The sequence below is a fragment of the Danio rerio genome, chromosome 7, assembly GCF_052040795.2.
Source record: "Danio rerio strain M-AB ecotype USA chromosome 7, GRCz13ab, whole genome shotgun sequence".
NCBI lineage: Eukaryota > Metazoa > Chordata > Actinopteri > Cypriniformes > Danionidae > Danio > Danio rerio.
Window position 1 is genome coordinate 47,093,083 of NC_141027.1, and position 23,035 is coordinate 47,116,117.

At 37.1% G+C, this 23,035-nt stretch overlaps 1 protein-coding gene across 25 annotated transcripts in view; it reads left to right on the forward strand.

The window, feature by feature from the left end:
- The window catches only part of znf536 (zinc finger protein 536), a 497,364-nt gene that overhangs the window by 223,822 nt on the left and 250,507 nt on the right, over positions 1 to 23,035 (forward strand). For all 25 annotated transcript variants that reach the window (XM_087261688.1, XM_087261685.1, XM_087261694.1 and 22 more), the window contains one exon: positions 3,346 to 3,379. The gene's annotated coding sequence lies outside the window, so the exon portion shown is untranslated. The remainder of the gene's footprint in view (positions 1 to 3,345; positions 3,380 to 23,035) is intronic.

Genomic DNA, 23,035 nt, shown 5'->3' on the forward strand with positions numbered 1-23,035 from the left:
GTCTGTCTACGGAGCGCAAGAGAGAGAGAGAGAGAAAGAGGGTCCTTGCTCTACTCCACCCGGAGGCACTTTCCATGAGGAAAATATATAGATAGACTAATGGCACTGCGAGGAATATTGAGCATACGTTACAGTTAAAGTTAGCCCATGCGCAGATGACAGAGCTAAACAGATGTGTGCAGATGTTTTGTATCCAAGTTTTTTTTTTCCCCTTTCTCATAATTCCCTCCTGTGGGAGAGGGAATGGGTGGACAAAATTCAGCCTTCCAACACCACACACATGCTCACACATCTCGGAGAGAGAGGCTGTGGGACATGTGGTCATCATGGAGAGTGTTGAATCGGGCAGGTTTACACAGCCTTGGGAGACACGGTCAGCCTTCAGCTACGGCCTTACTCCTTTTCCAGAAATGGGACACCTATTCGGTTGACCACACCCTTGCCCCCCTGTTTTTAACCTCAGATTCTAATTGTTGAAGCGGTTACTGATTCTAGACACCTACTTTGAAAAATAAGCAAACTAATTCCTATGTGCTGCACTGCACCATCCGACATGACTGTTCGCTTTTTGAGTCACAAAATTACAGCCATGTCATCTCGGCAGACAGGGGCTTTGCACAAACAAGCGACTTCCTGTCAATCACTGGCCTTAAGCACATGCTATTATGTTGTTTTGCATTCTAATCCGAGCTCTTAAAATAGTGGTAAATATTTGCAGTGCTGCACAGGCACCGAAAATAGTGGCAGATACCTCTGGTGGCTGGGTGGTCTGCTGTTAGAGCGCAGGGCATCTCTGTTACAAGATGTCTTCAGATAATTGGGGGAGTTTAACAACGCCTACCCTTGAACTGTTTCCAGGTCGTGACCTCGACGGGTGCATCATCCACCCTGAGCAGGAGGCACGGCAGCCCCCTGGAGGGCGGCCTGGTTAAAATGGACGCCACTGAGAAGTAAAGAGGGACCCTGCACCTTTAATTATGATCAAGAGGTTTTCTCCAAAGGACGGAGGCGTAGCAGTTATGTTGCCTCGTAAATCTGCCTCAGATGCAGTATATTGTGTTGAACTATTACGGTACACTATTATACTGCATATTCAACTGGCTCTTCAGGACCTGATTTGCATAATTGGATCTTTAATGAAACTTGCCTTGTGGAACAAAAAAGGAAAAAAAAAATGAGGAGAGAGATGAAAAAATACATTATAGTATTATAGGCAAACCCCAGCGAGTATTTGTAGTGGGAAGTTGCACTTGTCTAAAATAAAAATATATATAAAATGAGAAAGAACATGAAGAAAAAAAAGGAGTCTGTTTAAAGGAGCGCATCAACAGTGAAGTGACCTACGTTGTGTACATCCCATCACTTACTAGTACGCACACGCACACACATACATCACTGGCGGGGCTACAAATAGGATGAGAAGTACCTCTGAAAGCTGTACATACTCAGCCAGGTCTCGGGGGTTATTACTACAATAGCTGGATTTCTTTAGCCTGAGGGATTTTAGCTTCTCTGTCGGCACTCATTCCCTCCACTTGTTACTCAGGGAAGATGGGTCCTTTGTAGGGAAGCCCAAGCCGCTTGCTTGTCGGAATTCCTCAGCTGCAAATATTTTGACAATATCCAGTCAGACCGGCGCAGCCTTCGTTTCTTTCTAGCCCCCACCACTAGGGGTGCCGCATCAAAAAAAAAAAGTGACTCTGTAGATTAGTGTGCGCAATACAGTGCTCAGCATAATTGAGTACACCCCATTTTGAAAATGAATATTTGAACCATTTCTCAGTAAATCTAGGCAATGTATTTTAATGCATTTAAACAAAACAGATTTATTAAACCGATATATTTATTATAATAATATTTTATTCACCAAACATATTCAGAAATTGAAAGATGATACAAGCAAAATATTGCAAAAAAAATGACAACCTACAAAATTTTAACTACATTTTTTTTGCTTCTCTTGATTTTTCCTCTTTTTAAAATGTCTATTTAATATTTTTCTACAACATATAAATGTGGCTGTACTAGATTTTTTTTTTACCATTATCGTAAGTTATTTTGTTAAATAAGCTCCAGATTTGGCTCCAGTGCTGATTAATCTAATGTATATGCACACATATAATATTGTATAGCTTCTTGTTAAAAATATCAATTTAAAAGAGATTTGTGAGGGCTGTACTTAGGTACTTACAGCTGAAGTCAGAATTATTACCCCCCCCCCCCTGAATTATTTTTCCCCAATTTCTGTTTTACGGAGAGATTTTTTTTTCAACACATTTCTAAACATAATAGTTTTAATAGCTCATCTCTAATAACTGATTTATTTTATCTTTGCCATGATGACAGTAAATCCTATTTGACTAGATATTTTTTAAGACACTTCTATACAGCTTAAAGTGACATTTAAAGGCTTAACTAGGTTAATTAGGTTAACTAGGCAGGTTAGGGTAATTAGGCAAGTTATTGTATAACGATGGATTGTTCTGTAGACTATCGAAAAGAAATATAGCTTAAAGGGGTGAATAATTTTGACCTTAAAATGGTGTTTAAAAAATAAAACATTTCCTTGCTCTGTTAAACACCATTTGGGAAATATATAAAAAAGAAAAAGAAATTCAAAGGGGACTTATAATTCTGACTTTAACTGTACATATGCTGAGCATTGTATTTATGTGACACCTTGTAATCCATAACATCTGTTTCTTGCTTATTTGCGACTCCAAATTGTTTTTATTGGTTAATTAAAATGCGCGTGTCTTTTCTTCCTGTTCTTGAGCAGTTGAAGGTTAAAATGCTGATAGTGACCCTTTTGAACAGACGTGACAGTCATGGCTAATGAAATGTTATTTGTCCTATCTTTGAAGGACCTATAATTTAAAAAGTGAAGGAAAGGGAAACTGAGAGCAATGGAATATGAAAAGAAAAACGAAAAAAAAAAAAAAAAAAAAAGAGGCGAGCTATTTAGCTGCACTGTAGCAGGAGTGGTTTGTATCCAGGGGGGAAGAGTGTTGTTAATCAGGGAGAGAGGTTAAAAACGGATATTAGCTAAACGATGATGATTTATCATTGGAGGAGGGGGCCGAAAAACACAGAGGTGACTCCACTCCAGAGGCCTGGGAGTGGATCATATGGCTGCGTGGTTCACAGGTGGCTATTAGCGCAATGTTGAAGAGGGGCTGCAAAAGGAGACAGAAAAAAAGAGGGAGGGTGTGGAAAAAAAAAAGTAGTGGCACAGCTAGCTGCGAGCTGCGATTTACTCTGTATGTGCAAACCACTTTTTCACTCACTCACTTTCTCTCTTTTTCTTTTTTTATCTTTCCTCACTCCGCGCTTGGGAACTTTCAGCTGACTGTGTGTCCCGGTCCTTGGTCTCTCACAGGTAGGCTCATGTTATTTTTACTCCCCCCCCTCCCCCCCCATCTAATTTCCCCTGAATACGACCCTTTTATGTTTTACACACCACACATACACATGCAAACACACACGAGTGTACGCACACATGCTCACACACACACTTACACAGTCACACTAACACACGGTCAGAGTGCTTGTGCTGTTGATTCTCCCGGTAATGATGTCATTGCGATAGTGGAGGAGAGCAAATGTCTCCTGATTCCTCCATTTAACGGCTGGCTGAATTGGCTGATAATGATAGCATTGGCGTCTCCAGCCTTACAGACAGATCAGACCCTGTGAATTAGCAGCTCCTAACCAGAGAGAGAGAGAGAGAGAGAGAGAGAGAGAGAGAGATGGCATACGGAGGGTAAAGAGGGAAGCACTGGCACTAGGAGAGAGAGAGAGAGAGAGAGAGAGAATGATAGAGATGTTGAAAGAGAGAGAGGGTGATGTATTTAACATATCTGTGCTGTGCTCTTGAACAGGCTGTGAGAGATCTGTGTGTGGCAGTGCTGATAACTGCCGCTTGATATCAGTCAGGGACATGACCGCCTGTTTGCAAAGCTCTTTAATGCCTCTGCACGTCTGTCCTGCTACTTTGAACGGAATCATGGTCACATCAGGGACGTATCACTCAATATCTGACCTTAATATTAACTATTTGTTTAATGAGAATGTAATTAATACACTTTAAACTATTCGTTTTTATTAGAAACCCCTGTAAATGAAATCCATTCGCTCAGCATCCTTATTTTCTCCCTGCTTTATTTGACATTTCACTGTTGAATCTTTCTAAATATAAATGCATCTTTCACTCAAATGGCTGTTTGCAAATATTGAGCGACTTTAAACACCATGTAACCTAGAACTTTTAAAGCACCTTTTTTCCCTCCTCCTAAAGCTGTAATAGAGTTTCGCTGTTTTTCTGGCGATCCTAAGGTAAATAAATAGGTCTGCATGCTAATGAGCGTTCCAGGCTTTGAACACATGCCCCTCTGTGACTGTCCAGCACCCCACACCCCTCCTGCCACACAGGCAATGCCACATCTTCAGACCCTTAGTGTCATTTGAGTGTACAGACCTGCCCACATTTTTTTCAGAATAAATATTAAGTATGTAAGTATTTGTATATCTGCTCATTTCTGTCGCTCAGGGCCAAGGCTAAAGCAAAGCCCAATTATTTATTTTAAAGTTAAATGAGGCATTCCACACATTGCATTAAAAGAGTTTAATAATAATGAAAATGATAATAATAGTAGTAATAATAATATTAATACAGTGGTTATAATGCAAGGGACAATTTTAATGGGTCAAGACTATCTGAATTAAAAATGTTCATAATTATAGTAATAGTAATAATATTAATAAGATTAATAAGACAATGGGTATAATGCAAGGTACAATTTTAGTGGGTCAAAGCATTACCATCTGAATTAATAATAGGATTAAAAAATAATAATATTGATAAAAAATAATAATATTAGTAATAATAATAATAATTATTATTATTATTACTATTACATAGACATTAATCACTATTACACTGTAAAAAATGCAGCATTCCACACAATTCATTCATGTTTTCCCGACATAAATCTATTACATTAACTTTTAAGTTAACACTTTTAACAAATTTATGCGGATTGAACATAAAAAATTATGAAAATTATTGAACATTAAAAATTTATCCCAATGAAATCTTAAATCTTATTGTGTTGTTTCAACTTTTCAATAATTATTATAATAAGTATTATTATTATAAATGATAATAATAACAGTAATAATAATGATAATAATAATACAATTGTATAATAATAGTAATAATAATAATAATTTATTATTATTATTATTATTATTAATAATAATAATATTATCATTATTTTTATTATTATTGCATAGACTTTAAAAACTTCTACTACTAAATGATAATAATATAAATAATAATAAATAAATAAATAAATAAATAAATAAATAAATAAATAAATAAATAAATAAATAATATAATAATAATGATAATAATAATAACAACAACAATAATAATAATAATAATAATAATACATTAATTTTACCAACCAATTTGGTTGAATTGATTTTATTGTTACTATTCATACAATTAATAGTATCAATAATAATAATAATAATTATTATTATTATTATTATAATAATGAACTTTAAATAAAGGTAATATAACATTTCCCTGTATAATTCAAATGTTTAAATGTCAGAGAAAATAAACATTGTACAATGATAATGGCAGTACATTGTGTATTAATGTGGTGTTTGCTGTGGAGGGTGGACTGATTTTTGTATGGGAATAATTGCATTGTTTAAATCCCATAGACATATATGCATACACAATCAGCCACCTGGTTTTGTTTGTAGAGGGCTGACAGTCCTGTGAGAAGCACTTTAAGTAACTCTTGCTGAAGGTGAGAGTTAAACAGTATTTACTTTTGGGAATTTGCCTTTATTTATCTGCATTAATACAGAGGTGAATTTTAAAGGGGCTCTCAGAGAGAATTCCCCCGATGCTCAGCTTACTTTACACACCTTTTAAGTCTTAAGATGTGTTTCTCCCCTCCTGCTGACGCTTACCCATAACACATCTCCCACAATCTCCGCCGATTTTCACAAATCAGCTTCTTTTCCCTCTCCCCCTTTCTTGTCTGTTATTGTTTTTGTTCTCTCGCCTGCTCCCTTTTTTCAGTCTTGATCACGAAGTGTTGTTGTCTGTCTCTTAAGTTGCCCGTTTCATCTCTTTTGTTATGGCGTCTGTGCCAATCGTTGTAATTGGGAGAAAGCTAAGTTAAGTGAGCGAAGGAGAGAGTGTGGGGTAACTTGCCTTGTTACTCTTCCCCACGTTTTTGTAAATAAGGCTGTCAGGATAGATCAGCCTGTGGTAATGTGGACAATCCAATCCGCTCCAAACCCACACGACTGGAGGCTGGAATAAAAAAATGGAAGGCACGCTCAGTAAGGACAGCTCAGAGTTCGGTTACACTTCTGGAAGTTTACATGCATGACTTCATTGTGTTAGATCAACCGCCAGCATCCTTTACGCGGTCAAATAAACTCGTACCTGTTCATGTTAGAAATGTTAAGTTAAATCCAGAACATAACTAAAAGTATGCCGCATGTTCTGCCTCCTTCTCGCATTTAAAAGCATGAGATGAAATTCCCACATGCTTAATTTAAATATAAACACGGTATTTATAGTTTCGACTTTTTATATGTAATTGTGGGTTGGATTTCACTAAGATGCTTAAGGATGAATTAATTTCACGACGCTAATCAGAACGTTATGAATATCGGCTGTTTCAAGAGCGGGAGTCGTTGCCGGTGACGTGATCGGAGCAGAGGAAGGGGCCTGTGGTCGGGTGTTGATCATTAACACTTTCCCTGTATGTGTGGCCCCCTCATCAGGCGGCTAAAAGATCATCTCTGTTTAAATTTGCATGATGATGGTACTGTGACCAGTCATCGTTAGATCAACTAACTAGAGAGGCTTAAGGTTGGGCAGAGAAGATTCATGATCCCCCTCCTCTCTCTCTCTCCGTCGTGGGAGGTCCCCTTTAAAGTGCAAACCTCAGCCCCCCTCTCATCCCGCTTCTCCAGGAATGATGATCCGACGCGATCCTGTTTCGAACGGGGAAGCTATGGGAGATTTTGCTCTGGGTTTATATATTTTTCTTCCTCTCTCTCCTCTTAGCCCTCACTCAGCCCCGCTGATTGCCGTAGCCTCGGGGCTCTCCGGCGCACACTACATCCCTGTGATTATATTAATGGCCTCCCGCGCTGGGTTTGGAGGCTGAGGACGGCCGGGGTAATGCGAAGCATCGCCGAGGAACGGTTAAGGAGATAGACCTCTGACCGCAGGGGGTCTCGGGATCAAGGCCCAGGTGGGCCACGGCGCAGCTCCACGCTCCCTCTGGGCAGGCCACTTAACTCGCAACGCCTCAGTGAGCGCCCTAACCACAGCGAGCAAGAGAGAAAGAGAAATGTGATGTGGGGTTTCTCTGTCTGCTGTGAAAAAGGGAAGTTATGAGTGAGACAGAACAAATCACACCCAGAGGCTTTTGGCTAAAACTCACAAAGCTGGCTAATAATTCTCCTCTGAGAAGTATTGATCTTTATTTGTTATTATGTGACTTCTAGGCACTCGCGCACGTTTATTTGTCTTCATTAGACTTGAACAGCACCTGCAGCATTGTTACTCCGAAATGGAGTGTGTGCATTTGCGTTATTGCATACCCAAATGTTTGTTCGCTCCCGTGCTTTGTGTCTGCGTGTTAGCACTTTTATTTGGGAGTACTTTGTTATTTCTTTTCTCTCTAATTTGGGATTTATTGTGGAATTGATGCATGTGTGGAACACCGTCTGCTTGCGTGTACTGAAGATATCTCCAACTTGCTGATGATACGTGGCATGAGATTCACTCATATTGCGAGCAGTGGGGGTCCATCTCCACTCGACTGGACGTTTGATCAAGGCACACGAGGGGTCTGCCCCGTCCCATGCTCCTCTGTTTTATCTCGCTCGCCTTGGCCGCAGGATCCCCGCTTTCTGCACTTTTGTTGTCGCCAGTAATCTCGGAAGTGATCTTAATTACGGAGGCCGGGTCGGGTTCTTTCTTTACCGTCCAAATGCGCTTTTAATCAAACACTGCAGTCAGTTGGTTATGAGCAAGGGGGAGGTACTGCACACCTCCAAGCCTAGGAAGAGAGAGAAATAGCTGGAGAGAAGAGAGAGCATCCTGGGACTGTGTAGAGGAATAGAGCAGGTGTTCAAGAGGAGCTGAGAAGCTAAAGGTAAAAGATTGCACCTGGATTCTTGTTTTTGGAGAAGTGCCGTTTTAAAGCTCTCTATAGCACAAATCTGTGATGGATGCAAAACAGATCTACAGTATATATATGGAAGTGCAACAGGCAGACGTTACATTCATAAGAATAAATGATTCTTTCAAAAAGCACTTTCATATAGATGCTGCTTTTTAACATTACTTTTCAGTGAATATATATATATATATATATATATATATATATATATATATATATATATATATATATATATATATATATATATATATATAAAATTTACCTTTATCAAGAATCTTTAACACTTATGGATAAAACCATCGTTATGGTTTTGTAAGATTGTAGATTAACCGATCTGGTGAATGACTGATATGTTGCAGATATTTCTGCCATTTTATCAGATATTTCTTATCAGCTTAAATATGTTAATAACATTATATTCATTTGTAAGGTCCCTAAAGTGTTTCATGGTTTAAACAATGCTGTAAAAAACTTTTATTATTGATAATTAAAAAAAAAAAACAATCTTGCAAAATCAGCATATTAGAATGATCTCTAAAGGATGGTGTGCCACTAAAAGCTGTTTTGTTTTGTTTTTTGCTGGAAAAAAGACATCTTCACATTCACATTATTATGGTTCCTGGTGTATTTTTGATCAAATAAGTATAGTTGTGATTAATCTAAAATAAAAAATAATAATAATAAAAGTTTAGTTATTTAAAGAAATTACTATAAATGTTTTATGTGTTTTTACAAATAGAAAAACACACATTTTACATGTCCAAATTAGATATTTATAGATATGTCAAAAACCATTATAATATTAAATAAAAATCATGTTCAATGAAGACATTTTGTAGATTCCCTTTATATCAAACCTCAGTTTATGAAAAGTAATATGCATTGTTAAGAATTTATAAGAAGAAATTTTAAACAACTTAAAAGGTCATTTTCTCAATATTTCAACTTTTTTTTCTGAGCTCTCAGATTTTCAAATAGTATGTATTAATCTTAATTTCCCAAAAAAACAACAACAAAAAAACTTACACTTATGACTGTTTTTATGATTTAGGATCATATGGAGTTAGATTTGCTTCTTTATTATTCTATCAAAAATATTTAGGTTAAGGATGGTAATACACAAGTTATTATACAGTTTCAGGTAACTTACCTCAAAGAAGATCTGTTGCTCGCTCTTGTCACTGAAGGGAGTCCAGTCCAATTGCACGAGAACCTAGTGGGCATAGCCAACCTGTGACCTCAATCAAGATTGACCAATAGAATAAGGCTTTTCATCTCGGAGGGAAGATATTGTCCACTGAATTCAAACTTTTCAACTCGCAAGCAAAGATTTAACATCTGCAAAAAATTATAGAACAGAAAGCAAAATAAATGAGCGCACAATGAAAAACGTGGTGGTAACTTCATATAATAGCAATAGTTTATTGTTTGCAGTGCATTTTTTTAATTAAATGTTTTTTTATTATTATTTGAAATCCTTTATTTTCAAATTACAATGTACCTAATTTGGTCAAAAACTTTTTGTTTGAATAATAAAGACTCAAAATTAACCCCAGCACACACGCAAAGATTCTAGTGCAATAAATGACAGCAGAACAGAGAGCTAAATAAATGAGTGTGCAATGGAAATTGTGGTAACTGCATAATAGTTTATTTTTTTGCGATCCAAAATATATATTTTTTAATTTATTTATACTTTTTTTATGAAATGTTTTTTTTTTAAGTAACACTTTATTTTGATGGTCCATTTGAGTATTAGTAGACTGTCTGCTTAATATGTGCTTATACTGCTCCTTTAATAGACATTTAACTGACTACAAGAAACTTTGAAAGTACATGTCAACTTACACTAACCCTAACCCCAAACTAACAGTCTACTTATAATCTAATGAGAATTAATTGGCATGTAGATGCAATGTAACTTAAATTCAACAAATGGACCATCAAAATAAAGTTTGACCTTTTTTTTTATTTATTTGCGATCTTTTATTTTTAAATTAGTATGTACTTAATTTTTCCCTAAAACTAAATACTCTTTTTAAATTGAATAACAAAGAAACAAATCTAACTCCATAGGATCACATATTATCCAAAATATTTTCATTTCAGATCCAGAATAAATTGATACAAAAATTGGAAAGAAGGCTGAGAGAGGACTTGGATGAATGGAGAAAGATGGATTCCATTACACATAAACATGCTTTAAGCACTGATAGGATGATCCATTGGGATTAGTGAGGCAATCCTGATGGACATTGAAAAGGTGACCAGTGGGAGAAAAAGCGTTACTGCACGCTCCACTGCAGACGCCACACACACATTCATACGGAAACCCAAACAAACTGGGGTCATCCTTCAGGTCAGAGGGCAGCCCTTTTAGCGCAAACTCAAGGCTTAACATCAGCCAGCTTTATAAATTAAGGATGAGCGTGTGTAACAGTTTCAGTGGGCCGTGTCAGGTATGCTTTATCAAACAAGATTTTATTTGGATTTACATTGTTTTAAGTGCTCTAGGTTGGATTTATTTATTTTAAGACATAAAAGGTGTTAATGAACTGGGAAAATGGGGAGCAAATGGAAAGAAAACTGAGAAATCACTCATACTGTTTAGATCCTACAGACATTTCCTTAAAAGCGAGAGACACAGAAATAAAAATAAGTTTGCTGATTAGCGCTAAAGTGTGTGTGTTTGGTTTTCGACCAGTAACAAAAGCAAGTAAGTTCACACCGGGGCAGATTTGGATAAGAATCAGTAGTGATTTGCAGTAGGGGATCTAGATTTGCTCATTAGGTATGCATGGTGGCATTCCCACATCTTGTCTCTATATTATTAAAAGTAGTTTGCCCATAGGCTGCCTCTGTGCTGAAGGAAGTTGGACAGATGGCCATGTTTTTTTAATAGATCACAACCATATCTAAAGCACGGCAGAGGATGAGAGAAACAGATAGCACTACCTCTCTTTCACTGGCTGCTGGATTCATTCAGGGGGTGCAAATGCTCCTCTAGCTATAGCCTTCATGAGTGTAGCGTTTCATTAAATAGACTCTAAAACTAATACAACATTCAGTGACTTCTCGCTGTGGATGACAAGTTAATTTGCTGTTTATGCCTGTGTATGTCACATTATATAGCAGTTACGAAGGTCTTCCCAATAGTGTGTGCGCCATGAACTGTTTTTAATCTTACAAACCCTCCTTAGCCTTTTTGTGCCTGACTGAAAGTTACTCATAACAGGATGTTTAATGTATCGCGGAGAGAGAGAGAGAGGGAGGGAGAGCGAGAAAGAGAGAGGGAGATTATGTCTATGTGGTTGCACTATTTCTTGATGTATACGCCGTGTCAGGCAGCCATTGTCTCCTGGGTAAAGAATGATAGTTCAAATACCTACCATCTCTCCCTTGGTGCTCCAAATGCTCGCCTTTGAAGTTTTTATAATCCATCTGTCATCTTGGAGCGGGGAGGGCACATGTTCTGTACTGCTCAATTATAGAATTTTCTTTTTTTTCTGTTTTTGCCAGCCACATTGAGACAGAAAACGAATATGGACGATGCGGAGAGAAAGAGGGAGATAAAAACCAAATTTTCATTCTGCAATTTGTCACCAGTTTAAGGGATAGTTCTTCCCCTACTAAAACATTCTTTTATCATTTACTCAACCTCATGCCTTAATGAGGTTCCTATGTAGAGCACAAAGGGAAATATTTTGAAGGATCTATCTGTACATTCATTTCAGTTCAAAACAAATGCTTGATTTACTTTTTTTCTTTTCTTTGAATGAAGAAAGATAGAAAGAAAGAAATATATACATGTCTATAGATAAATAATTAGTATAATAAAATAAAACAAATAAAATTACATAAATAATAAAAAAGACATTAAAATTCTGGCATTTTGTTTCTCGTATTTTAAATTAGCATTTTAAACAAATTTTATATTTAAAAAATTGAAATCGTGAGCTGTTTCTAAATATGCGTTATCCAGCGGTCTTGCGTCTTTGTATTTTCGTGAAACATCTTCATCAACTGCCAAAATGTTCTTGATATCGAGGACTCATCGATGCAGACTTGAGTGCAAAATTTGCTCGAGAAGTCTCAGAAGTCATTGCGGCTGAATAAAGGAGTTGAGAAGCGCAGCATATATATTTATTATTTAAGTTCAAAGATATAACTTAGTTGTCTCAGGAGTTTACCTAAATGATACGCTGATAGTAAACATGAAGTCTTAATAAAGACATAAACATAATAAGAGTGAAAATTATATTAAAATGTTATTTGTATTGTGGAAATTATGTTTGTAAGGTTTTTGTGCATGTTATATATATTGAAAAGGGAAACACAATAAATGGTTGTATGAATGCTGTAATGTTTGAATAATTTTGCATAAAATGCGTGAATGTTGTGTGACCATCGGGAAGAACGCGGCATCTAATTTCTCAGAGGATGTGTTCTCTGTTCTCGTGGTCTCCCGAGTTCTTTCTTTTGAGATGACTTTGCATTCTTGGAATTGGGAAACAGGCATGATATCAATGATGATCCATGGTTTCCAAAAAAAAAAAAAAAAAAAACACGTCAAGCAGCACTCCTGGTCTCAATTACAAATGTTTCTTGACCATCAGATCAACATAATAAAATTATTTATAAAAGATTATGTGAAACTGAGAGACTGATGACTCATGGAATCTCAGCTTTGTCATCACATGAATAAATCACTTTTATATTTTAAGATAGAAAGCAGCTGTTTTAAATTCGAAAATATTACAAAATGAATGTAGTTTTTACAGATTGACAGTTTTTCAATTGAAAACATTTTTATTTATTTTTATGGGGCTAAAAACTTTTGAAAACATTTGTGTACATCAGTGGTCTCAAACTCAATTACTGGAGGGCTACAGCTCTGCAGAATTTACCTCCAACCACCTCCAACTCACACCTGCTTAATAGTCTCTAGTAGTCAAGAACACCTTGATTAGCTGGATCAGCTGTGTCTGGTTAAGGTTGGAGCAAAACTGTGCAAAGCTTCCACCCTCCAGGAATCGAGTTTGAGACCTATGGTGTACATGAATATTATCAGTTCAGTCTATAGCAGGGGTACCCAAACTCGGTCATGCAGGGCCAGTGTCCTGCATACTTTGGCTCCAACATCCTTCAACACACCTACCTGGAAGTTCCTAGTTTACCCAGAAAGAGCTTAATTAGCCTGTTCAGGTTTGTTTAATTGCGGTTGGAGCTAATATATGCAAGAAGCCGGCCCTCTAGGACCGAGTTTGAGCACCCCATGTCTTTAGGCATGTACAAGCAACCAAAACAATGGCTGTATTCAAAATCGCCTTGTACTCAGTAGGTACTGCATTTGAATTTACTACTCAAACGTTAGTAAAGTAGGTTCCATAGTATGAATTTGAGTAGTATGTATGGAACTCTACATCCATACTACATCCAATATTTTGTCATGATAACTTGACCTACCCACGTCAGTTGTGTCGCTTCACTCCCATTCATGAATTCTCTCGTGGTGCATCATGGAACAGCATAGCGTACATTGGATGCACACTTCAGAATCTTTCCAGAATTAGTAGGTCATCCGGGTACTTGCATACTGTTTTTTTAATTCTATGTATTCCGACATACTACTTGGCTCTCATACGGATTTTAGCAAACTATATAGTATCGAAGTATGCGATTTCGGATGCAGCCAACAATTGTGGACCACAGAACTGTATGTGCACAGACTTGTAATGTTTCTTTACAGGATGACATCACCAGCTATTGGCCTGGCATGCACATTACAGCCTTTCTAGCCATTTTCACAAATCAGTGTATAATGGGATATTTTTGATAAGATGTACACATCTGTGCACAAAACTTTTCTGCAACTTTATAAAGTTTTTAAGGACATTGTTGTTGTGTGAGCATTCCCTAATTTCTCATTCCTCTTGAACCCACAGCTCATTTACACAGGTGCATGTGCACTTGTCGGTGGGTGGAAAGCCTAAAAAAACGCATCCTGCTGTTGCATTTATAATGAATTTGACTGAATACTTAGTGTTGATTTTAAGCAAGATGTTTCAGAGGCTAAACTGTGTTTACTGCAATAACATTTAAATCGATCAAATAATCAAACATTTTAATTACTTCCAAACATTTGTTTCTTTGATGCGAGAACACGTCGAGAAACAGGACAACTGAGAATAGCACGCATGTTACTGGGACATCCCATGCAGAATGGAGCCGAGAGGCTGTTCGACACACACCCTAATGAAGTCTGTCGCAGTGCATGGTGGTAAAATCATTTTTAATTAGAGAATGCGGCACAGGCATGCAGAGGTAAAACACTGTTTGGAGAACACAGAAAAGACTGATACATAAAACGAGAGTCAACAACCGATAACTTCAGATATGGTTTCTTAAAGAGCGGTGAAAAGAAAAGAAAACAGCATCAGTTGGAAATCAGATAGCTGAGGCATTTTACCTTGATTTTTTTTCTCTTTACATTGCCGTTAGATCTCATGTTATCAGAAGTGAATGGCGAAGAAGAAAAGAAAAAGATGAAAGATTGCAGTAGCTAATGATAAAAGGAAATCATAGATTCTTTTGTTGTCTTTGAATCATCAATATTTGGGGTATAATTGTTTTGTTGGCGTTATATATCTTCGTTTATGATGGAACAACACGTAGGCCTTTTTTCTGGCTAAATAAAAGCAGCACCCATCTGCCTCTAGACCGGCTCCAGCCTCCTGCTCATCGCAAAAATAATGCGCGTCCTAATGACTTCCACATATTTGGAAATCTCCCTTTTGAAATTGGTCTTGGCAGATTATTTGCAGGTACTTGAGTTGCATCTGTTTGCAATTTCGCAAATGTGGAAGACTTTAATATGGCACTCTTGCTTTGGAATGATAGGGGCTATTCTAATCCTGGGGTAGCACCGGCTGTCATCACAAAAAGACCTTCCCTTTTCTCTTTTCTTCTCTCGGCGGAAGACGAGAAATGAGAGACGTGACATCTCACGTCCAGGTCAAGGTTAAAGTTGTAAGAAGCATCCGGGTTCGAGTAGGTCCCACTGTTTTGAGTGGATAAGCGAGAGGGAATGCAAGAAAGGGAAGGACATTCAAGCCAGGCTGGAATCATTGTGACTTCAGTTCTTGCTAGATCTACCATGTGGCAAGCAGCTGACCAGCCTAAGCCATTTCATTCTCCCTCTCTCGTTCTCTCTCTCTTGCTTGTGCTTTTTTTTCTTCTGTCGAATATAAACTCCGCTATCTGTTCCACTTTCCCAGCCTGTGCGAGTTCTCTCTCTCCTTACCCGGCAGATTGCAATTGTATAGGTGGTTACAATTACATTCATTACAGATTTCATCAGCGCTGTTTATTCAGTCTGACGAAAAATGAAAAGGCGAACTTTTAACTCCTTTGTTTTGTTTTTTCCCCCCTCCCGCTCGCTCTCCTGAATTTTTGGAGAGGTTTTGTTTTATTAGGAGTGAGGGGCAGGCGATGCCAGACAGGGAATTATGTTGAAAGTGTATGCCTTGCAACTTTTCTCCCTGTTGGAAATGTTTATTTGAACAGTAAGCTCATGATTTGAATATTTGTAATCCATGCTTAAATTTACAGGCCAGATGAACTTTTTGGCACAGAATCGCAACCATAAGTAGGATTTTCTCAAAAGCTTTACAAAATTTTAAGCCATTTGCATGGCTTATCTAATTTAGAGGGAGGGGGACGCCTCTCCCTTCTATTATTTTCATACCTCTGAAAAAGCACATTGTTCCACTCTTAATGTATACGCATACCTCAGTCTATGGTGACCAACGTTGAAAGCACTTAGCGGGAGACAAAGGGGAAAAGGGAGCGAGGAAAAGACGAATACATAAATACATGTGTGCAAGGGGGAGGAGAGGGGAAATGTATGCAGTGGCCGGGGTTCTGGAGTGCTTTTTCACTCTGTTCAATTCAAATGAGTTTACTAGGTATTGACTTCTAGAGCTGGGAGAGGCCACCCATCTTGTAGGCTGGGCGGTCTTCTCGACGCTGCGCGCTTTCTTAAATGATGCTAATCAGTCCACCGGGGCCTGGCCTCTGTCCACCATCAGTTTTTCAGTAATTCAGATGTGGTGAGAACCTGAGATTAAACATGTCCGCGTGTGCGCTGTGAATGGAAGTGCTGAGACGGGGTGTTTTGGTCAAGGAAAACCGAATTAGCTGATTGCTGAAGCTTTGGTCATGTTGAAGGGGAACGTCGACACGATTTAACCGCAGTTCCGTCTGCTGACTGGCTTCAACTCGGGCCGAATTGGAAATTTGGGCTCTTGATTCTTGTTTACGGTCCTGCAGAGGAATCGTTTAATTGTGGCTGTCGCGTTGTGTCTATATGCGTGTGTGTGTATGTTGACAGCAGGGCGAACAGCTGACTCGACGGTGTAGCCGTTGCCCTTGTTTCGGCTTGGCTCTCTGTGGTGTGAAAAAGCTCGCTCTTTGAGGGCATTATATAGATTAATGGTTTGGGCCAAGGGCTCCTGGGAGGCCTAGCGTGAAGCCTTGGACTCGACTGGGATGGAAGGGGGAGCGGAGAGACTGGAGCCCCGGCCTGCTGAAAGCAAACACAGGCTTCTGGTCTGGATCTGGAGGGATGGAGTCGGAGCATCATCTGCTCCAAGCTGCTCATTATATCAGCACGACCCTACTCTCCTCGCCAGCAGACAGAGAACACTCACCAACACACATGCACATGTGCACACACACATACACACTTAGTCACTTGTCAATTACAAAGTCCACTCTTGTATTTACACATTTGGTACAAAAATTCCTCCATCACGTAAAAAGCACACACACAGAAATACTGATTTATGGATGCCCGTTTCTACCTCATAACACAAAAAGAGCAAAGATATAAAAGTAAGTGTGATTTATGTCTCACAATATACTTTACATCTTCCAGTTTTCACTTTTACGACTATATTTTGAGTAAATACTATGTTTTTTTATTTTTTTTATTTTTTATTGGGACTGTTAGTCTCACAATTTTTTAGTTTGTTTAGTGATGTGGCTTTACATTTCTAAATGTAAACATTTTCTTTTATTTATTTATGCTATTTTTTTACTTGATCATAATAGGAATAGTTTCAGAAGTGTATCTTTCTGGTAATTGTGACTTTATACAGAATCTTAAGATTTTTAGAATTTGTTTTTTAACTTACCTAGTAGCGCAATATATTGTTTCAGCATCAATATTGCAATCATTCGCAATAGTCACATCGCAGGATATGCGATGCTGAGTTTGTATTAAAAATTTATCATTTGCATATGTTTTTGAGGCCTGTGATGATTTTAAAGCATTCAGCTACAAGAATTATTTTTATTATTCTTGTTGTACACTGTTAGTCAGGGGCGTAGTGGACATTTTAAAAAGTGGGAAGGACAGCTGAATAAGATTCAACAGTTTACATATGATTAATAATCACCTGTTTCTAAATGTTTTTTCTCTAAAAGGGAGGAGGATGTCTCCCCACGTCCCTGCTGTTAGACTCGTAAAATGCTAAAACATTGTTTATTTCAATTGTCTGTTTTTCTATATTGCATTTTTCTATGCGTGTGGATTGTTTATTAAATTTTAATACAGATGCTCTTCACTACTGAATCAACCCAATTATTTCAGAATCAACTAAATTATTTCCAAATAGGTATATTCAAGGTGAAATTGTATTCATATAACAATATATGATCGTATAACAACAAAATATCGCAATGTTAGACTTTTTCAATATTGCGCAGCTCTATCACCTAACTTATATCTCAAAAATTTTAACTATTTCCCATAACTTTATACTTTATTTGAGATTTTAAAAATGTTTTTTTACTTTTTCTTGCAACATCTTACAATTGGTACTTTATTTCTCATAATTGTTGCTGTTTCTTTTTACTTCTCATAGCGAATTATAATTTATTTATGTATTGCAACATAAATAATCTCTGTGAGGCAGTGGCGCAGTAGGTAGTGCTGTCGCCTCACAGCAAGAAGGTTGCTGGTTCGAGCCTTAGCTGGGTCAATTGACGTTTCTGTGTGGAGTTTGCATGTTCTCCCTGCGTTTGCGTGGGTTTCCTCCAGGTGCTCCGGTTTCCTCCACAGTCCAAAGACATGCGGTACAGGTGAATTGGGTAGGCTAAATTGTCTGTAGTGTTTAAGTGTAAATGAGTGTGAATGGATGTTTCCCAGACAGGGGTTGGCTGTTACGGGCATCCGCTGCATAAAAACGCACTGGATAAGTTGGCGGTTCATTCCACTGTGGCAACCTCGGATTAATAAAGGGACTAAGCCGAAAAGAAAATAAATGAATGAAAAATATCCCAAGGGTGGCTTTATATGTCAGAATGGTAACCAACGTACAATGATGATTTTATCTCTCTCACTCCATCTTTAAAAATCTCACAGTAATGACTTTCTATGTCACTTGTAACTTTATTTTCCATAAGTGTGTTAATTTAATCCGGTGCAAAGACTAGCCTTACATATATCACCTTTATTTTTACCAAACAAGTGCATCTCTCTCTTCACCTGCTTGGGAGAACAGCAGACTCAGCTAGTAATATCCAGGACAAATACATCAAGAGTAGGTGTGAGTATTAAATAAATGTGGTGTTTATTATGTGTTTTGTATAATATAATGTATTTATTATTATCATCATCATTATCATTATTATTTTTCCTAGAGAAGGTCAAAGCTCTGTCACCCATGTGTGAGAAACGAGAATGCAATAAATGAGAATCCTATTACACACACACATACACACGCTGCGGGTGAGGGCCAAGGCCTTTTTTTCTCAAGGCCTGGTGGACAAACAACAAGCATGTGTTAATGAAAGGTGAAATAAAACTCCAGAGGACGTAAACAGCACATTAACTCACAACAGGTTTCTTTGTTGTTCTGAAACCGATGGCTGTTAAAGACATATTTCATAACTTTGCTTGTCATAAGGACAACGGGTCAGCTTTTAGTGTGTTTCTTTTCGTTTTCCAGATTTGAGCACATTCCAGATAAGATTATGTTTGTGAGTGTGTGTGTGCGCACATGCGTAAAATGGAGTAAGACAGAGTAAGCAGAGAGAAACAAACTAAGGAAGTCGGTTTGTTGGGAATCTGTTATCAAATTAATGTAAATATGTGCACTGTTGTCGGACATCTACATCTGGTCTATATGCTTCATACGTGCGTGTCTGGCAGGAGCGTGATTGTATGCGTGTGCCAGACGTGTGTATGTTTGCGTTTGTGTGTGTGCGTTGTTAAAGTAGGGAGCTTAAATAACCTACTTTTGTCTTGACAACAGCATCAGTTGTAGAGGTGCACATATGCAGAAAGCTATTTGGAAAGGCATCCTCTTGCCTGTCAGCTTTTATTATGCGGGAAGGTGTCATGTTTGTAACGAAGCTGAGTGCAGATGGCAGAGTGGAAGAAATGGATCACTAATTTTAACAATGATTAATGAACAGAGATGGAAAATGAATTACGCTCCACTATTGGAGGGAGGAATATTCTCTCTGAAAATGTTAACTTCGGCTGCCAGCCGGAGAAAGAGAGAGAGAGATGGTGATGAAGAGGGGGTGGGAGAGGGGAGGGGGTCTGTTTTTTTCCTCGTATCCTTTGTAAAGTCAACACTTCACTGGTTTTGCTATTACTTTTACCATTTTGCCGCTCTGACAGACAGTGTTGTTCTGTCTGTTGAGTTCTAGGACTGTAAAAGCAGTACTTTATAAGGCAAATATTGTGAAGAAGTAAGCGAGAGCATCATTTCATTTAAATCTCAGGAGCTTCTGTTTACTTGTTGGAAATTGTGGCAGGTACCGCACGTGCTCTGACATGTCGTGCTGGCGATCCGTGTTCGATTTGGCTCGCAATCCCATTCATTTAAAAAAAATAAATAAACAAAAACGTACAAAGCTGTTATTTGGTGTGGTACCAAAGATACAACATCTGCTTGGTTTTATTACTTGGTTCGAACCAGAGTTCGATTGATTCCCTTCCCTATGTCCCACTGTGGTTATTGGTTCTAAACCACTGTACTTTTGTGTCATTAGAGTGGCAGCTGTGTATGCCTGTCTTAACAGTTATGCAGAAGATGCGGACATAATGTATTTTCGCCTCATTTTTGTACTATGCATTTTGGAAATTACAGCATGATTGTGCTAGAAATGTAGTTATCTTAAATCTTTTGGTTCGAAACAAACAAACAAACAAACAAACAAACAAACAAACAAACAAACAGAGAAAAGAGTAATTTATTCTTGTTGTATGTATTTTGAAGTATTTATATTTATATGTTATATGTTTGAGTATAAATTAGCTAAAAAATCCCACACATATATCGTCACCTTGGAATTGCAAGGTTCTATCTGCGTTCTAAATGATTTTGAGAATTTGAGCTTCAAAGTTTTTGCATTCATGTAGATAACAGTGTGTGTTTAACTTTTGTTTTTAAATAAAGAGTCTTAAAATGTAAACAGCTTATAAAAAACATCCCATAATGTAAATAAGATGTCATTTAATAAAAATATGTCATTATTTGTATTAAATTTGACAAAAATGTCAGATAGAACCTTATAATTCTAAGGTGATGATATGACAAATATTTTGATGAAAGAGCCCTAAATAGGGATGCATGCTGGGTTTAAGATGCTGGTTGTTGTATTGTAAGTGTACATGTGATTGTGTTTTCTATCAGTTGAAGTAATAGTATAGTTTCCTTAGATCCTTTGGTCCAAAGCAAAAAAAAATACAAAAAAAAAGATTAGAAAAAAAAGAGAGGAGAATAATATTATCTTGTTGTTTGTATCTTTTACAGTGTTATTTATTTGTCAAAGTATAAATTAGCAAAAAAAAAAAAAAAAAAAATGAACGACATTTTTTAATGAAAATTTCCTAAACAGTGATGTGTGCTGGACTCAAGATGCTGGTTGTTGTATTGTGAGTGCACATGTGATAGTATTTTCCATCAGTTGTGGTAGAAGTGTAGTTCTCTTAAATCCTTTGGTCCAGAGCAAAACATACAGTCAAAAAGATAAATAATACTATATAGTAATTTTAGTAGTGCTTTGCTTATCTTTTTTGTATTTACATTTATAAAATAAATTAGCAAAATATAAATAAATAAATGAAAATAAATAAATAAACAAATAAATAAATAAATAAATAAATAAATAAATAAATAAATAAATAAATAAAAATACAACACACAACAACATGTATATGACATATATTTTAATTAAAATGCCCTAAAAAGGTATGTGTGCTGGGCTCAAGATGCTGGGTGTATGATGTGATGGTATTTTCTATCAGCTGAAGACATTTGTAAAGCTTGTACTGTATGTATAACAGTATATAACAGTGCATTGGATTATTTTCTTTTACATATACAGTACACACAATTATAGATCTGCTGGAAATGGATGTTTTTTTTGATACCTGTATTGAACAGTAACAGACAAAATTGTGACTTAAAAAAAAAAGTATACTTGGGCATTCTGTTCTATGAATACAGTGTTCAGCATAACTGAGTACACCCCATTTTGAAAATGAATATTTTTATCAATTTCTCGGTGAATATAGGCAATGGATTTTGGTGCATTTAAACAAAACAGATTTAGTTAATTTATATGCACAAATGTGAGGGGTTTACTTGTATATGCTGAGCACTGTAATGTCTATTGTACCATTCATTAAAGTATCATGTCCCGTATTTGTTTTGTTTATATGTCTTTAGTTAATGTTGCATTTATATTTTGGTTGCTCAGAATCTGAAGATGCTTGAAAGTGGACTGAGATCAACCAAGAACCGTGCCTGTTATGTGTGCATCAAGGTTCAGATGGCAGCGTTCACACTTATCCAAATGAATTGCATTAACAGAGCAATCGCATTAGAGTTTGTTTTAATCAAACCAAACCTGCCAAGTGTGAAGACACTTACTATTGTTTCCAAACATCAGCACTGAATGGCATATGCATCTGTTTGTAACAAACCTAATGCAAATGTTTAAATAGAACATGGTGAGCTGTGAACAGAAATGAGATATCAAGTAGATATTATCTCAGTTGAAAGTATGCCAGTAGCTATGTTTCCATACAAAAATGTGAATTAACTTTATACGCAGAATTGGAATATCGCATAAAAAATGTGCGAATATAGCAGCGTTTCCATCTAACGAGCCAAAGCTAATAAAATCGTTACTTCCTGATTAACTGGCACCAAATACCAACATTAAAAACTGAATTTGCTGCAGTAGAAGAAGCAGTGTGATTCTTTTCTTCATTTAATAAATGACTTGCGCCTCAGAAAGCAATCCTGACACGCAGTGAACGTGCGTTTGGCGTTTAAAGGTGTACGTGAGCTATGGAGCACAGACACTCTTGATTCTGGAGTTCATTAATAATATAATAACACTAATACTTAAACGATTAAAGCATTTTAGAATGAACAAAACAACATTTCAGATGTTTTACAGTGTGCTCATCCTGCTGGTTTGTCTATTCACACACATTTTAATCATCACATGATCTCTTAATAACAAAACCACATTTTTTTTAATGCGCATATTGGAAGTTGTTCGGTAAAAGCGTTTCGTTTATAGTTTATGCACACCTTTTCTTATCGAATAAAACGTTTATCCAACTCAGTTATGTGCATACGTTTTTCATGTGCATTTTCTAAATGCATGTGCATCTTGGGATTTCCATCAACCAGTTTTTTTTTATGCGCATATTGAATATGCCAATAAAAATAGTTGGATGGAAACATAGCTAATGATGCTGGTCAGAA